The sequence below is a fragment of the Schistocerca nitens genome, chromosome 2, assembly GCF_023898315.1.
Source record: "Schistocerca nitens isolate TAMUIC-IGC-003100 chromosome 2, iqSchNite1.1, whole genome shotgun sequence".
NCBI classification, from domain to species: Eukaryota; Metazoa; Arthropoda; class Insecta; order Orthoptera; family Acrididae; genus Schistocerca; species Schistocerca nitens.
This window is the reverse complement of record NC_064615.1, coordinates 610639363-610658554: the sequence shown is the minus strand read 5'-3', so window position 1 is coordinate 610658554 and position 19192 is coordinate 610639363.

The window sequence follows — 19192 nt, the reverse complement described above, 5'->3', positions numbered from 1 at the left end:
TAGAACTAGCTAAATGCTGTGTGCTTGTCTGCGCCTTTAAATAATATTCATTTAACGTGGCACTTTCAGAGGTATAATTTACTCTCTTGTTTAATAAATGATGTTAATCTGAGATAATTCCGGTAAGTAGCAAACACGCTAAAACAATATCGTTGCATAAGGTGAATACCAACGTATTCATTCGTTTTAAAATTCTCATCCTCTCCACCATAAATGAATTCTCTTTCTCTCAAGAATTAATTACATTTCCCTTTAAATAAGATCCTCGAAGTTAATTCTCTTCTCTTTAACTTAAGAAATATGAAGTATGTTATCTCTTTGGAAAGTAAAATATCTTAACTAAGATTCAGATTTCCTCGGGAATTAAAACCTTTCCTTTTTATAGTGTTGCAGACACTTTTGTCTAATCTTTGACATCCTTTTACCACTTTACTGTACAATATCTCAAAATTATTCGTTTATTGTAAAAATAAACTTTCCTTTTAAAACATCCTTGAATATTAAGTATGGATCAAATGAGATTCGAAACACTATTTTTATTTTTAAAACAGAAACTGTTCTATCTTTACTGTCTGTTTTGTTTCATGCGTTGGTACAAGTCAGCTCTGATTTTACAAATGCTGGCCAATCAAACAAAACCCACTAAGCGGAAAAGTAAAGAAAAGAAATTCAACAAGAAACGTGTCACCGCTACTTTTAAACTGCTTGAAGTTTAAAATACACACAAAACTAATCCCACTTCAAGCGTTGACTTTCCGCGGCCCGACTACTGTTGAAATTAGTTAAAACAGAGCACTCGCACGATAGGAGTGACAATTAGCGTGTCCTCAGTAACAATGGTTCTTGCTTTGTCGTTTACGGTTTTACAAGAAAAGCTGCTAAATTCGAGACCAAACGCTAAATATCCTACTAACTTATATTGGTTCTCGCTACATCACATACAACAGCAGGACGTCCATTCTCCTAATTACAAAGATAACACAGTCCGTGTATCTATACAGAGATTTCCAAACATTAATTAAAATATATCGATGCTCACGCTGAAGTCACAAAAGGAACCCTAACACAATATCGCAAAATCACTATTTTCTAAGCGCTTTCTTTCACCTTCTGATCCACTAATACAACAATTCAGAGGCACCACTTCCTTAATCCGTGCTTTCTCCACCTTTAAATTCAAATAAAGAATTCACGTGATAGTGCCTCTTATGTCCAACAACAAAATGGAAAATCCCCAATCTAGCATAAAATCGCCAACTACGAGAAACCTAATCCTAAACTACAACATGCTGTAGCTACTACTGCTACCTCAGACAAAATTCTAAGTTCCCACATAAATCAATCACTTCAAGCTTTTCGCCCCACAAAGTGAGATTAAAATTAGCACAGACTGGCGTAAATATCTTTCGGACAAGCCGATAACAATCTCATGGAATTTTCCTAAATGATTGTAACTTTTGACTCAAACACTCCCGAGTCTAGCGGCGATTCGGACTGATCTTAGTCCAGCTACCAACCAACAGCTACTACTAACTGAAACCAAGAACTACTTACAACGAACAAACATAGCACGATGATTCTCCCTTTTAACAACAGTTGGTATTCCTTTTGCGACCGTCATTGGAGTCTTGCGGTGGCCAGCCGCGCCGTAGATGTTTTCTTTGCCGGAAGCGGAACTCTGCAGTCGTCCGTGCGTAGTAAACTCGCTGACTTTGATCGGATTCTGCTGCTCAGATATTTTCGGGGGACGATCTCTACAACATTTTACAAAAATAAAGGTAAGAACACTTTCCAAACAACTCATTACACCTTCATTTCTCTTCATAACAGCAAATTTTGATAACAGATGAGGCATCACCTACTAGGAATCCCGATTTAATGTAACACAAATTTTGGCGCATTACAATGCCTCCTTCTCGCCTAAACGTATTAACGGATAGCTGACACCAATAACAATTGTCTTACCACTGTTACTTTAGAATTAACATGAGCAAAGTTTAAATTGGTAGGTATTCATCCTTCCTTAAAGGTTTTTCAAGGGAATGTAAGGTAACAATTGTTTCATCGTAGTTATTCTTTAGTTCTAATTTTTTAATATATAGTCTCTCAGCTCATCGGTTTTTCTCATCGTGGAAGGCCTCGATAGACTAATTCAAGCCCAAACATTAAAAAACAATGGGTACTCCTAAAACATGCTCTTATCCTACCCGACCAGTACTTAGACAAGGAGCACGACTCACCTTTCAGAGGATTGGATCTAAGCTCTTAGCTTCAGCTATTTACTCATCAGCAAACAAAAGATAAATAATCCAGTTGTCGCTCCTTCGCAGTATAGTGTCAATGCTCTTTTGACGTTGAACTATAGCACATAGCCGTGTAACATTCTCTCTGGAAACACTACCAATTCTATCCCATAGGACGCAGCAGACAAAATTTTCTTGAACAACCAAACACGTAAAACATAATCTTAAACAAATTAATCCTAAATAATTAATTTGGGGCACAAAATGTATTACCGGGTGCCCTGTGGCATCGATACATGCCGAATTAGTCCCTCATTTAGCGTAGGCGTTGGTTATTGAGGCCTTGACCTTACCTCCACACCAGCTAGGCTGTCCCCGCCTTTTCTCTAGATTTTTGTCTGGTCCCTTGTGCTGTTTTGTTTCTCCTTTTCTTGTGTCTTCTTCCCCTGGCGTTGGCCTGTTGTATCGTGATAATGGTATGGTGTTGGTGTCGGGCCAAGTCCGTGATGGTGCTGGTGCATCACCGCGCTTAGCGTTTCTGGGGCACCCCTGCTCTCCCCTTTCCACCCATCCCCCTCCTGTTCTTTCCTCTTCCTGCTGCCCTTATATCCCTTTTCCCTCTTTGCTTGCACGTTGACTGGACTGTGCTGTTTGTGTTGATCCTGCCTTGCTACCTGCCATCCTAGATCATGGGACCGATGACGTTGCTGTTTGGTCCCCTCCCCCAAAGCAACCAACCAACTGATACATGCCGAGCATATACTGACCCCCTCAAAGACAGTTTTTACGGTAAGCACGTGGCCTTCTACTTTCTATTTCAAATTCTTTAGTCTCTTACTTTTTATTAGACGGTATAAATGGAATAAATGACAGTATGGAGAAGTTTAATGATAATATGAATGGACTAGAAAGTAAACTAGTAAGAACGAGATCAATGACAGTATGAAGAATTTTATGATAATATTAAGGAGCTGAAGGATGATATGAGGGGATTAGATAGTAAACTAGAAACCAGTAAGAACGAGGCTAATGTTAAAATAGATAAGCTTAATGATAAGATTGAAGTGGCGACCCTGTGGTCCAGGATGCACTACTGAATGTGTAGTACATTCTGAGGGGGACCGACGGTAGAAAGTTGTTCTCTGTTGAGCCCAGTATAGAAGTGTCCACTTCGGTTGGTTGTGATTCGCAGAGTTCAGGCATCTCCTGAAGATATCTCGGCCATTGGATTGTAATTGTGAAGAAGAGGTTGGAGGCAGAAATACGTTTTTGCAGTTACTAACTTCATTCCACGGGCGGTGCCGTCAGTTGAGAATATAGCACCAACTGACTGCAGCAGTAGCGTCGGCGTCGGCTTCGCCAGCGTCTTCACTCTCGGCATCGGCAGCGGCTAAGGCTGCGTGTCGTGTTAATTGCGACAAGGAGGAGGCACGACAGTCACAATATTAAGTGTCAAAAGGTAATTTGGTTGTTCTTTTATTGTTTATTATGAGTGGATGTTATTTCGACAAGTGAAGGGAATACTCTTGGTGATTTAATTTGGGGACTATTTGTCGGTTAAACTAAGGTAAAGGCGTGGAGTGACTTTCAAACACTAAGCACTATTCTTCATATAGATAGTTCAAAATTTCAGCGTATAAGTAGTTTTTATTTAAGATGGTTGGTTATCAAAGCGACAAGTTTGCACAGCTATTAGACAGTACTTAAGAAGGAAAGATGATTAATTATTGAGAGAACGAGATTATATTTATAGCTGAGAGGGTGAGAATTATAAAACAAATCAATATGTTATTATTCAAGTTATGCAACGATATTGTTGTAACGTGGTTGCTACGTATAAAAGTTATCTCTGATTAAAACTGTCATTTAAACAGGAGAGTAAACTGTACCTCTTAAAGTGCCACGTAAAAAAGAATGTTATTTAAAAGTGCAGACAAGCACACAGCAGTTAGCTGGTTCTACACAATTTGGTTGTGGTTTTGATTTGGAAAGATATTTATACGATATCTCAAGCGAGTAGTGTAGTAGAGTTACACACTGGAAGATTCAATTTGTGCCTGTGAGTGGCGAGGCCGAGTAGCAGATTTTTGTCCAAAAAAAAAAATGTCCAAATGTTTGTGAAATCTTATGGGACTTAACTGCTAAGGTCATCAGTCCCTAAGATTACACACTAATTAACCTAAATTATCCTAAGGACAAACAAACACACCCTTGCCCGAGGGAGGACTCGAACCTCCGCCGGGATCAGCCGCACATTCCATGACTGCAGCAGATTTTTCCATCCAACATATACTATAGTACATGGCATTTTCCACTGAAGCTGAGATCGTCTTTGGAGGTATTTATTCGTACGAACCTTGTACATCTCTTGATAATCAGATGCATTATTAACATTATTATTATCATATTCCGGTGGCTACCACTAGCCCATCAAAGCACAAATAGTATCTGTGGCAATTATGTAGTACACAATATCTTCGTAGTGGTACGTACTGTGCGCTGTATCGAGAGCATTTCAACATCCGAGTCGAAGTGTCTAAGTTCTGATCTGGACGATTTCATTTCCAATACAGAAGTTTACTACCGCCAGTTACCTTAGGCATAGTGTTACCTGCGAAGTCGAGTGACATACTTCCAGACTAGAGCTAACGTAGCAGATTCTTGTGTTATTATTCTTGAGGACAACTGAATGAAACTAAGGTCTTTCGGCGTTGCTCTCCCCTTACGTGTCACTGTGCCTCTGGAGTGTCTAATCGTTTTGTTTCCACGAGAGTGGTCGGGTTTGCAGGTTGGGGCAGTATAGCTTTTACCACAGTTTCTCACAAACTACACCTATTGAAATTGCATACCTATAGAGTTTCAACTCAGTTGTGAGGATGGATTCGCTATTTCCTGTCAGGAAGGTCACAGCTCATAGTAACTTACGGGGAGTCATCGTGTAAAACCGAAGTGGTATCTGGTGTTCCCAAAGGAAGTGTTATAGACTGTCTGCTGTTCCTTAATCTGTATAAACGATTTAAAAGATAATCTGAACAATGCTCTCAGATTGTTTGCAGATGATTTTGTCATTTACCGTCTTGCAAAGTCATCATGTGATCAAATCCAATTGCAAAATTATGAGGACAAGACATCTGCAGGGTGCGAAATGTGGCAGTTGTCTCTAAATAACGAAAGTTTGAAGTCAGCCAGATGAGTACTAAAAGCAGTCTGCTAAATTTCGATTACACGATAAAGGCTGTGAATTCAACTAAATACATAGGGACTACATTTACGAATAATTTACATTAGAACGATTTCATCGATAATGTTTTGGGAAAAGCTAACCAAAGACTATGATTTATTGGCAGAACACTTCGAAGATGCAACAAGTCTACTAAAGAGACCGCCTATGTTACACATCTCCGTCCTCTTCTGGACTACTGCTGTCATGAGATATGATTGACAAAGGACATCGGAAAAGTTCAGAGAAGGGCAGCTCGTTTTGTAATATAGTGAAATAGGGAAGAAAGTGTCACAGGATATGTGAGTTGGGGTGGCAATCATTAAAGCAAAGGCGTTTTTCGCTGCGGCGAGAGTTTTTCACGAAATTTCAATCACCAACATTCTCCTCCGAATGCGAAAATATTTTGTTGGCGCCCGCCTAGAGAGGGAGAAATTATTATTTTAATAGAATAAGAGAAATCAGAGCTAGCAAGGAGAGATTTAAGTGGTTTTTTCCCGCGCGCTTTTCGACAATGGCATTGTAGAGAAGTAGCTTGAAATAGTTTCGATGAACCTTCTGCCATTCACTTAGTTGTGTAGTCATGTATATGTAGACGTAGATGCAGACACACTACGTAAACAAACAGTTTCACATTTTTCCTACAAATACAGCAAATCAACAATAGGTTGTTGACACAGCGGTGGAGATGACTGTAACTTCAAATCATTTTTCTGAAAAAAGTCAAAATATTAAATCAATCCGACTAGAATATTTCCTATTATCTGTTTTCGACGCTCACTAAGTCGAGACACATATGTTTAGGCACATACTACTCGTAATAGCTATAGTGAAAACAGGAAATCTGCGAAAATAAGCGAATAATATCTTCTCGAACTGCTCATAATATAATTTTCCACCATTTTAGGCCCCTGAAAAATGACCTAACGTAAGCAGTGGCGCGAATCCGTGCGACGCCACGCGGACATTATGCAACTGTCAACACCACTGGACAAGAATGATGTTATGCCCCACCTATCCTTGCCATGGGAAGCTCTCTGATTGGTCTATTTCCAAAATATGGGGGCATTACTTGGAAAGGAAATGAGAAGTGCCTTTGAATAACCTGATGTGGCAGTAAAACACTGTGCTTCAAGTGGGATAAATATATGTGCTGACTTGGAAGCTGTCCGATTGGTCTATTTCCAAGAAATGAGTGAGGCTTAGGAAAGAGGGGGGGGGGAGGTGAGATCAGAGAGGTGGGGGAAGAAGCAGAGGATTGTGAGAGGATGTAAGAGAGGGAAGGGCGCTGCTTAGGAAGCAGGGCATGAGCATGATGACGTCACATGTTTGCCCCTGCGTATAGGCAAAATAATAGTGAAAGGTCGAACTCAATCCAAAGTGCTCAGTGCAGTCGTCCCATGACCCTGAATCGACGCGCAAGTCGCCGAAGTGGCGTCAAATCGAAAGACTTGCACCCAGTGAACAGTCTACCCGCCGGAAGGCACTAGTCACACGACATTTACATTTAGGACTCAGAAAGCCTCATGTTCTTCTCCCATTAAGCAGAATTCCCACTGCTCTACTACTCACATCGTTCGTGGAAGCAGTATTCGTGGTCCCACACATCGCCCATCCGGCAGTCACCTACAGCGGGTGGTGTTGGTTCGGCACATTCTCATGTGGGGAAATGGCATGCTGTGTGCCGTCCTGTCTCAGCAGTGACGACGGCTACTGTTTGGTGAGTTTAGCGTGTTCTTGCGCTGTCAGTCGGCGCTGAGCCTTTTCTCACAGACCATGTTGAAATGAGCCTTCTATCGCGTTTTCGCTGCTTTCCTAGCGTCGAACCAAGTACCATTTCCAGCCGCTGCCAGGATACATGCACTTCAGCAATGTGGGGCTCGCAGATTTACTCGCAAAGGTTCATTGACGGGCCAATATAAATCTGCTGCACTCCTACACAACTGAATCACTCTAAATATGTGTCGCTACCCTCCATTTGACCAGGTAGACAGGGTTAAAATTTTCACTACTGCTCCAGTAATAAATGCCATGCAGAAATCAAATTACGCTAAGAAAGACTTCGAAATCTGGTCTCTGACCTGAAAAATGTACACCCCAAACAGTTGATACACAGCCTCCAGCTGGCTCCTAGCCACTTCCGCCGATGATTTCCACATAGGTAAAACTGGATAATTAGTCCATAGCGAAAAATTCACTCAAAAACAATACACTATAATTGATAGTGAGACGAATGGAATTTATTGGTTAAGATTAAAACTAGACGAGTCCGCTTTCTTCACATCTTCACGCCACTTCCAGGTAGTTTCTGGATCCGCGATGTAAGACGTCTTCCTGCCGGTAACATGAACGCTCAATAACAGCGTTCCTCGCTTAAATGACAGAAAGATAGTTAATTAGAATTCTATGACCACACACAGGACTCATTTAAGCTTCCTGTCACCATTTTAGTCACAGAGGATTACTGCCCCTTGTCTTCCGTAGTATCAACCACATTAAAACACAACCTCAGCTGCGGTGGGTATACGACTCTCCTGTTACACAAGAAGGGCACCTGGCTGACTTCGTTATTTCGCTGGCTTGAATCAGCTCCGCGAAATTTAACATTCAGCCTTTTCACCCAATCAGTCGGAATGCAAGCATTTTCACTGGTCGCACCCTGCTCTCACTATCAGGATTCTACTGCTAAGAGCTGCTTCCTGTCAAGGATTTGCAAAGTTTATTTCTAAAAGATGTCGGAAAACACCTGTCATCGTTTAATGTTGTGCAAGACGTAATGTCGAAAGTAATTTTCGCATGATGTGTTACTACCAAGCAACACAGCTCTATGAAACTTGTTCCATACGTAGAAAGAAGTGCAGCAGCGTAGCACACAAGGTAAGAGTAAGAAATACACAAGGAGACAAACTGAAATGACACTGATGTGACTGTCATTTACGATGGTCCCCTAGACATCACAAAAGACGGAACGTGCATCTTACCAGGGTATGTGATGGCCACAGACGATACGCATGCTCTGCAACGTGCTCCCATACTGGCTGCAAGGTTGGTAAGGAGTCCTTCTGGAATGCATTCCACGCCTCCAACACGGTGTCTGACAACGACTGGATGGACGCTGGTGCATGTGGGCGAGCTGTAGAACATCTCCCCAACGCATCTCACTCGAGCACGATCGGATGTAAGTCGGACGAAAAGGCAGTCCAGTCCATTTGCCTAATATCCTCTCATTCCAAGAGAGCGCTGTTCGATACGATCGTGCATTGCCATCCATAAAAATGGATTCATGGCTGAATACACCGTTGAAACGACGTGCATGGGAAGGAGTACAACGTCATAATAACGTTGTCTGCTGAGTGCCAAGTGTTCAGTGGTATAGAGGCCAGTACGTTGATGCAACATTATTCCACCGGCTTAAATCGCATCGCGCGCATGAAGGATGGTTTGTGCAGAAGTATTACAGCACGTCCACGTTTAGTAACTACATCAGTAGTTGTGGGCCGCACTGGTGGCGGAATGCACCACCCTACCGCAAAAAGTCCTTGTCAACATTGCGGCATGGGCGCACGTAGCAGAGCCCGCAATGCCGTCCATGATGGTCACACACTTTGGTGTGGGACCATCACAAATCTTGGTGATTTCAATACCATTATCGTCTTTGAATAAAAGAGTCATTTCTCTTCGCCATATTGCGAATTTGTTTCAATTACGAGCTGCATTATGTGATCAAAAGTATTCGGACACTCCCAAAAACATACGTTTTTCATATTAGGTGCATTGTGCTACCACCTACTGCCAGGTACTCCATATCAGCGACCTCATTAGTCATTAGACATCGTGAGAGAGTACGGACTTCAAACGTGGTCAGGAGATTGGGTGTCACTTGTTTCATATGTCTGTACCCCAGATTTGCATACTCCTAAACATCCCTAGGTCCACTGTTTCCGATGTGATAGTGAAGTGAATACGTGACGGGACACGTACAACACAAAAGCGTACAGGCCGACCTCGTCTGTTGACTGACAGGGACCGCCGACAGTTGAAGAGGGTCGTAATGCGTAATAGGCAGACATCTATCCAGGCCATCAAACAGGAATTCGAAACTGCATTAGGATCCACTGCAAGTACTATGAAAGTAAGGCGGGAGGTGAGAAAACTTGGATTTCATGGTCGAGCGGCTGCTCATAAGCCACACATCACGCCGGTAAATGCCAAACGACGCCTCGTTTGGTGTAAGGAGCGTAAACATTGGACGATTGAATTGTGGAAAAACGTTGTGTCGAGTGACGAGTCACAGTACACAATGTGGCGATCCGATGGCAGCATGTGGGTGTGGGGAATGCCCGGTGAACGTCATCTGCCAGCATGTGCACTGCCAACAGTAAAATTCGGATGCGGTGGTGTTATGGTGTGGTCGTGTTTTTCATGGAGGAGGCTTCCACCCCCCATTGTTTTGCGTGGCACTATTACAGCACACGCCTACATTTCTGTTTTAAGCACCTTCTTGCTTCCCACTGTTGAAGAGCAATTCGGGGATGGCGATTTCATCTTTCAACAGGACCGAGCACCTGTTTATTATACACGGCCTGTGGCGGAGTGGTTACACGACAATAACGTCCCTGTAATGGACTGGCCTGCACAGAGTGTTGACCTGAATCCTATAGAACACCTTTGGGATGTTTTGGAACGCCGACTTCGTGCCAGGCCTCACCGACCGACATCGATACCTCTTCTCAGTGCAGCACTCAGTGCAGAATGGGCTGCCATTCCCCAAGAAACCTGATTGAACGTATGCCTGCGAGAGTAGAAGCTGTCATCAAGGCTAAGGGTGAGCCGACACCATACTGAATTCCAGCATTACTGATGGAGGGCACCACGAGCTTGTAAGTCATTTTCAGCCAGGTGTCCGGATACTTGTGATCACATAGTAAATGTTATTTGGCAGTGATACGTCATGCGACAGTTACTTTCCTCCTCAAGTTTTGCGCAGCAGTGTAAAAAACTTACTAGCCCTTATTAAGATCGGATCGTTGGCGCCGATGGCAGCCCCACTTAGAAGGATTGCAGAAAGTCCAACCGGCTATATCCATACTGGACAATTCCCCCTCCACGCCCCTATGCTTGGCGGAAACTGGCTCTGACTCCAACACTAGCGTAGAAAGGCGGCTGCACACTAGGCCAGTGAAGGCCGACAAACGACAGACAACTGCTTCGTTGGCCGCAATTTGTTTAGTGCATACTGGCGACAAATCGGAGCCAACGAAGCGGTTAGTCTTGGTAGCGGTTCGGTCTACTGGCGGTAATATGAAAGCGTTGGCGGTTGGTTGGCGTCGGGAACCATCTCCCCGTGTGGACGTCGGGTCGATATTTGTGGTGTATCTAGAACGGATGTGTGTTGAAATTTTGTAGGACAGCAAAAAAGTCGCTCTTCGCACTTAGTACGCTTCAGTGACCGGTTTCGCTTTTTAATTTAACAAAAGCATCATCAGAAACCCTGGGATTTACAGTTAGCTATTAAATAAAAGAGTGAAGCCAGGCAATAAAACATCCTGAGTGCGACTTGTGTCTGCCCTGAAAAACTCAGTTTCAGCAGTCGTCGTTTCCCCTCCAGGCAATGCCTCCTCTCGGTAAGGTTGTATATTTATTGTGTTTAAAATATCGGAATATAGAGTGTAATACGGAGTAAGCTTTAAGACTAATAGAATTTTATCGTGATTGGGAATGTTTTGTGCCCATACGAACTGCGATTATAAAAACGAACTTAAAAGACTAAAGGCTTGGAGGTAAATAACTCAAAAATTGGAACGAGATATGCACGATGTGAAAAAGAAAATGGTGTCGTTATTGACATATTTTCGCCTTTCGCCGTGACCGAGAAAGAGAAACAAACTAAACTGCTGCTGGTACATATTTCCTATCAGAGGTGTTATCTTTGGAAATTTTAGAAGCTACGCAATTCAATATCAATTCGAAATCTGTAGTTTTCATTAGAGAAAAATTCCGATTCAGCTTTAAAGTAGACATTAATTTTGTTCTACCACATTACTCCCTACCTCCGAAGAGACGGGTTGTCTACCAGCGTCATTTCTTCCTTTTCTTTTTCTGATGATCAGCTTCTTGGAGTAAAATAAATGCCGCACATGCGACGACTGCTAAAGCTTCTTTTTCCCCCGCCTATGAAATTGTAATTAAAACACTACTTTATAACAATAACAAAACGTGAGCAACGTCGACAAGTTGTCAAAGCCAACCGCAACTCCATATGGACGACTCCCTTGGCGCCAAGCCCTTCGTTTCGTGTGGATGAGAAGCAATCCACCGGCAATGTACCGGCGACCAACGTTCGGCGGAATCCAGCTTATGTCGTTCATTGGTCTTCCTTGGTCTGGTGTGTACGCGCCCGAAGACGAGCTGTTGGAGGCGATCAGTAATGGTATATTACAATGTCTTCCAGAGTGAATCGAATACAGACCGGCGCAATAGGCCGTTTTTAGATAACTTTTTACTTGCGTCGTCTGGACTATGAAGTGCAAAGCTGTGGTGGGCAGGTAGTTTCAGTGTGGAGTACTGAATTATCTCAGGAGCAGCGGAGAGCAGTGGCTATGCGAGGCACGTGTGTGCAGGCAGCTGACGTAGACGTGCCTGACGCGGGGCAGTCGGCACAGCGCGGCGTTTCATTAGGCGCGCCCACCGCCCCGCTGGTAATGGGCACGGAGCCGCCACCTGCGCTTTGCTTCCTCCCGCGCTCACGCAGCGTGAGCGCCACTGCAATAACGAGGCGCTGCACGCCGCCGCGGCGCGCGTTACGGCGTCCGCCGGCTGCCTACGGATTACCACCAGTCCTCACTGCGACTTATGCCGCCTGCCGGTGCTCGCACGAGTGAGCCACGTTCTTGCTATCATGCTAGGCTACAATTCATTGCTTCCTGAGAGGAATTTCTTAAGGCGATGAATGCTAAATAAGTAGAGAAAAATGTAGGAAACGTTCCACAGGGTTCGATAACTGTACCATGATTAATCTTAGTCCTGAGTCTTCAGCATGCCTGACTGACATGCGGAAGAACTGCGTCCGATTCCTGCTCCTTATCAGAAATTCTTCTAGTGAAAGCACCGACAAGCATTTGTAGCCAAGACTGCTGTTACAGAAGCATTGGATCTGGAGGAAGACAGCTTCAGCCTTTGTTGTGAAATACATATTAATCACTAGAATGTAGCTAGAGGGGAAGGGACATGCGAAAAGTTTCTGATTAAGAAAAAATACGCCAGTATCCTGAGATAAATCGCAAACGTTCTGCAGTAGTCTCTGTACGTCGAGTGGAGAGAAGTAGGCTATGCGCCGGAACCGCGTTTCACACTCTCCGTACCGAGCGGGGTGGCGCAGTGGTTAAACACTGGACTCGCATTCGGGAGGACGACGGTTCAATCCCGCGTCCGGCCATCCTGATTTAGGTTTTCCGTGATTTCCCTAAATCACTCCAGGCAAATGCCGGGATGGTTCCTCTGAAAGGGCACGGCCGACTTCCTTCCCAATCCTTCCCTAATCCGATGAGACCGATGACCACGCAGTCTGGTCTCCTTCCCCAAACCAACCAACCACACTCTCCGCGCCCTCTCTCTTTCATCAACACAATGGATGCGAATACGACACGCTGTTTCACACCCACCCGTCTGCTTACCTTTCAGATGCAACATTCCCAGTTTTCCAAGGCAAAGAGTCAAAGTGTCCGTTCAACTTAATATCAGTGAGAACTGAAATGTCATACATTACAGTCTAAAGTCGCACCTTCTTAGATGACAACCGGTTTCGTTCAAATAAGCAAAGAATGTAGTTGCTTCACCACAGCGAGTCATTTGCCACTCATGGACGTTGTACACTGAACCTGCGTACGAAAGTGCAGATAGTATGATTTGAAGATGTTCAGTACTTGAACGAAACCAGTTATGGTTGTAGGAAAGTGCAAGAACTGACTGTAGTAAAAACGTTTCAATAATTCGGTTATCGCTGATTTCTCCACTTAACAGTATGTCAAGTCTTCACAAACTGGTGGGAAATATTGAGCAGCTACTATTAGGAGAAGCAGCGGCTTCCGTTTCGAAGGCCGATGTTCGCCGCTGGGAGTACCATGTGCTAACGACAACCCCTTCAGTTAATCCCAAACACCCCTTAAGTAGAGGCTGAAGCAACGGTGGGTTGATTGTAACACTTGGACTTGAGCCGGATACTGTAGACATATGGACTGCCGAAAATCTATTTTAGGACATAATATAAGGGCTATCCAAAAGTTGACTTCAGAGGGCGTTACTGCAGGATATGTGTAACGTAGTGCGACTCCGATGCAGATATAGAAGCACCGATATGTAGGAAATGGATTAGTGTGGCATTCGTGTCTTTCCTACATGCGTGCGGTAAATGCGGAAACATGAACTAGGCGACGCTATTACCAAATGTGTCCAAGTAAGACCACCGTGGTGTTCTTCTTTTCCTGGCTGCCGAAAGACAAAACCGCCGTATAATCCTTATTTCCCTCCACGCAATTACCACGCCCTCGGTTCCTTAAAAATGGCCTTTACGGACTTCTTCACACAGCAGTACACGGCTTTCTATCAAACGGGTGTCTTCAGTGTGGTGCGTCGGTGGTATGATTACCTCGATTGCTTGATTGGCACGCCTATTCTGGAGTGTACGGTCTTCGAACGGAAGCTTTGTGATAGGCCCTTGTTTTATAAACTGTTTTAAATTTCTGAAATGAAAAATAAATAATAATTGCTTACACATAAAGTTATGAACGATGTGAAATCATTCCGCTAAGGTAAAGAACGTTTTTCAATAGTTTTCCTCGGAAACCGTTCGAAATACAGAAAATAGCTGTTTCAACGTTTTGCTTAAAACAACAGTTTCTGTCACTTTCCGGGGTACATCCTGTCCTACCGGAAAACATCTTTTACAACAGATATTCTCTAAGAATGCAAGCAGAAACAAAGTCGCGATTTGTGTGGAACACTAATGTGATTTGCGTCACCAACTGTCGCGCATGCATATGAGTGTGACTCTGGGTGAATGAGGCATTCAGGACGCAGAGCGTGTTCGCGTCACCACATTCTGATACTGTTCACGTGGCCGAAAACGGTTGCGCACTACTAGCATGCCGCCCTTTGGCTAGTGGGTATATTTTTACGTCACAGATAAGCCAGTCACTCAAATTTTGTACGTTGCTCTACGCTGCTTACTTATCACTGCATGAAATAGTTATTTGTAGTGAAATACGTATTGCTGGTAATCATTCAACATTTTTTAATTTTTAATTTATTTTTTCGATACTTTTATAAAAGCTGTAATGTTTACTTTAATGTCTATTTTGACCATCAATATTTTTTTTGCCTGCTTCAAACTCTGCTGCCTTTCATATATCGGAAGAAATATCAATGTAGGCAGATAACGTATTCAAACCACCGTTTCGCATAACGCGCTTCTAGTTCCAACGCTGCTCATACAAATGCTTGCAGTGGCTTCAACTCAACACACACACCGTTTACAATATGTTAACACATCATACAAACCTTAACAAGTAAACATCACATCTTTCAACAGTTATACAGTTTTCTGTACTGGCTTATAATAGATTATATCACCGACATACACCATAAATCACAAATTTCTCACGCGTAGTGAGGAAGGGAATCTATTTAATAAGTGTTTTATTGAAAATGATGATAGCATCACCACAAACAAAGTACAAATTATTGAGTATTTCATAGAATTGAGACAATGTATAACAAGACCTTAAGCTCGTGTAGTGCACAATAAAACTTCGTTCAGGTCGAACTGAAACCACACCTGGGCTCATTTTATGTAAAGAAAAACTATTAGGAGAGTTACGATCTTTACAAACGAACATCTTTGGCCAGTCTTTACTCGTAATACCGGATAACAGTAATAATAAGTAAACTTTTCTATATGTATACATTCTGCTACTCCGCAAAAATACAGGTAATTGTTATATATAATATTTCTAACACATCACTCGTACTTCTAACACATCAAAATACTAAGTTATCTAAACGTGCGAAAGATTCCGTGACCACTGGAGTTTTTTGCATTTACATTTCAGTCCATCTCCGGAAGCAAAGATCTCTACAATGCTTTGAGACTTGCCCCGAAATAGTGTCTTGTTTTGCTATATGTTCTTTGTACGTATTAGACGTGAGATGCCGTCTTTATTGCCTCAGTGTTTACGAAATGCGATGGGATATCTGATGTGTAAGGAACCTGTGACACTGAAGGCATTATTTATTTATTTATTTTACTTTCACATCAAAATTTTCGTTCCTCCTTTCAGTCAAAAGAAGCTATCAGCCATCCAACGAAGTAGTGTATTTTTTTCTCTGTTAGACAGTGCCATAGGTTACTCCCAAGCCGTAATACGTGCCACATTAATCAAAAAAAAAAAAAACACCTAATGATAGAGATTTAAACCCTCGGAACCTGTTGTGAACACAACAGTAAACTTGTTGTTTCAGTCGTTATGAACTTTGTTTGCCATGTGCGTGAGAGGTGCTAGAAGAAAAGCTGTTATGCAGATAAGGGGCCACAGCAAATTCTCCGATACCGTCGACAAGCGTACTGGATTCGATATATGTTGGAAACATATCTGCTTTTGAATCTGCATTTGTGCTACAGTGCCATCACATGATGCGTGGCTGAGAGTAATATAATTCTTTACTCGTATTAGAGTGCGGACTCTCAAAATTGTAAGATAGTCCCCCCTAGACAGCAACATATAGCTCCTCCCGATGGAGCTGCGGAGTTTAACGTCTCGTCGACACTGATTTCAACAGAGACAGTGCAGATGCTCAGCTGCGCAAGAATGTGGACGGAGATCGCAAAAAAAAAATTGTCGGCTTTGGATTTTTCTCTGCCTCGAGATGACTGGGCGTTGAGTGTCTTTCAACATAATTTCATCATCATTGATTCGCAAGTCGCCGAAGTGGCGTCAGCTAAAAAGGACTTGCAATACGACGGCCGAACAACCCCGCATGGGGTCTCCCGGCCAACAGTGCCATACGATCATTTCATTTTTTGAACCCCAGTTATCATCAACACGGCACCTGCGATATTTAGCTCACTAACGAGTTTCTGAACGACAAGGAACTAAAATTGGGACCTACTCAGGTACAGAAAAACGAACTAATAGCATCTAATAATGCGTTTTTATCGCATTTCCGAATTTCATGGAAAGGCATAACAGGAGACCACAGTCAGTACATGACTGGATGGCCGGGAAAGTTATACCGTTACTGTATATTGCATAAAAACTGTATATTGCGGCGTAAAAGCAAATCCAGTAAGAAGCATATATTCGCGGAGAAATTAATCACTTTGACTACGGAAGGCACTTGAAACACGCAATCACAACAGCCGCGGTATTGGAGCCGGCAACCACTACGTACTGACGATGTCTGCCTTTAGCGACTATGGAGACAATAGCTGTGAGACATAAAAGGCGAAACTCCACGTGTCAGCCAAAGACAAACAGCCCGAAACAATAGCTCCCCTGCTCCCCTCCGAGGTGTGCCGCATGCCGCAGCACGCCAGTTCCAATATCGGACTCTGATCAGCGGATCCACATACGTTTACACGAACCGAAATGCTGATCACGGTCCTGGATTTGTTCGTCCGGGCACTGAAAAATACTTCGAGGCTCTGCCGAAGTGAACACGTGTATTATGCTATGCTAGAATGACTGCGATGGTATTAAAATAATATTTAGAATTTACATTTTACAAAATTATGACTAACACAGAAGAACAAACATATGCTAACAGACGGCATTTCCCGATGTAAACGAGAAATTAGCCGAAAAATCACCGTACGTACAAATCAACCTATTATTAACGAATTGTTTTTCGATGTAAAAGCAAATCAAAATGTAAATAACTTAGTTACAGACCACTGATGATGCTTTACCTCAATAAAGCGAAACGCGTCTGGTAAAAAAAAAAAAAAAAAAAAAAAAAAAAACCACTCATTTTGTAGTTGGAACGACAGAACAAAAATACCCTCAAGAATTATAAGGCAACTACGGACACTATGGCCATACAAATGAAGAATTTAGAAGCATGAATGTTTTTACAAGTTTATTTTTCAGATAAAGAAGGAAGAGCTTCTCACATTTTTGTAGGGCATGGGGAGATGCTGATGGCATCTTGCACACTTGGTTACGTGCTCAGTCCATTTTAGATTTTCATGTATTACTACTCCTAGACTCCTTTCTGAGGGAGAGAACTTGACATTTGTCCCGATTAAGGTTAAAAATGGTAGGTTTTTCTGATATTTGGAGCTAATGAGCCTGAAATGACCAGTGAATACCACTTGGGTTTTGGATGGGTTGAGCTTTAACGCTATACCCTGCGCCGATTTTGTCAGTGCACACACACTGGTATTGAGATTCTCAATAGCTGCTTTCAGTTTTACTAGTTTTGCACTAAGATTCATCTGAAGGTCATCAGTGTACATATGGTCTTTGCAGCAGGATAAAACCGATGACACATCACTGACATAAACCAAAAGAATATAGGATAATGTGATGCCATGTTGACACGATCTGCGATTTTGCCTTTGTCTCTAGCATGGGTGTGAGTTTTAAATGAATCGTTGCTGTATGAACCTGTATTGATGTTGTTGTTGCGGTCTTCAGTTCCAGTAATGGTTTCAAGCAGCTCTCCATGTTATTCTAATCTGCGCAAGCCACTTCAACGCGCATACCTACTGCAACCTACACTCATTAGAACCCACTTTTTGTATTCAAGCCTTGTTCTCCCTCTACAATTTTTACCTCTCACACTTTTTCCCGTCACCAAACTCATGATACCTTGACGAATCGGAATGTGTACCATTAACTAATCAGTCAAGTTGTGCCATAAATCTAATTTTTCCCCCAATTCGATTTACTATCTCTTCATTAGTTATGCGATCACCCATCTAATGTTCAGTGTTCTTGTATAACATTACATTTCGAAAGCTTCTGTCCTCTCCTTATGTGAACCCAGTGTTGACAAGGAAGTAAAAGTATGATTTTACGTCCAGTCGACGAAGAGTTCAATATAGACAGAGCACTTGGAAATTGTGGCTTTTTATATAAGAAACAGCCTGGAATTTTTTATTTAGAGAGACCATGGAAAACATAAATCTGTGTGCGGCTTCGAAACTCGCCCCTCCAAATTCGAGTCCATTGCTTTAACCACTGCACAACTTTGGTGTATAAAGGATGAGTCGCCCAAAACGAAACGCCCCTTGGATACCGTGAGCCGTTAGAATGATGCTTCACAGAGAGTCACGTAATGATATTAACTTTTGTATTTAGCGAGATATTAAAAGTTAGTATGTCTTCTTACAGAACGGTGTATCTTCCTCAATTGCATTTGAAATTTTTTAAAAAGAGTAGAACAGTTATGCAGGTTGTGACTCAGCATGAAAGGCACATTCTCCGAAGGGTGGTAGCATCAGTTGTTGATGTTTTTTCTGAAACTGTAAACATTTGTTCGTCTTTATATGGGTAATGGCACAAAGCCGTTTCTGAGACAAATAATTTTCTCACAATACCGATCTCCGCACCCTGGAAACGGCGGGAAATTTTGGCGGGAAAAGGCCAAGAGGGCTCCTCCACTAACCAGCTCCCCCCCCCCTTCCCCCACCACTCGTATGGCTTGACACCTGGAAATGGCAAGCTGTCGT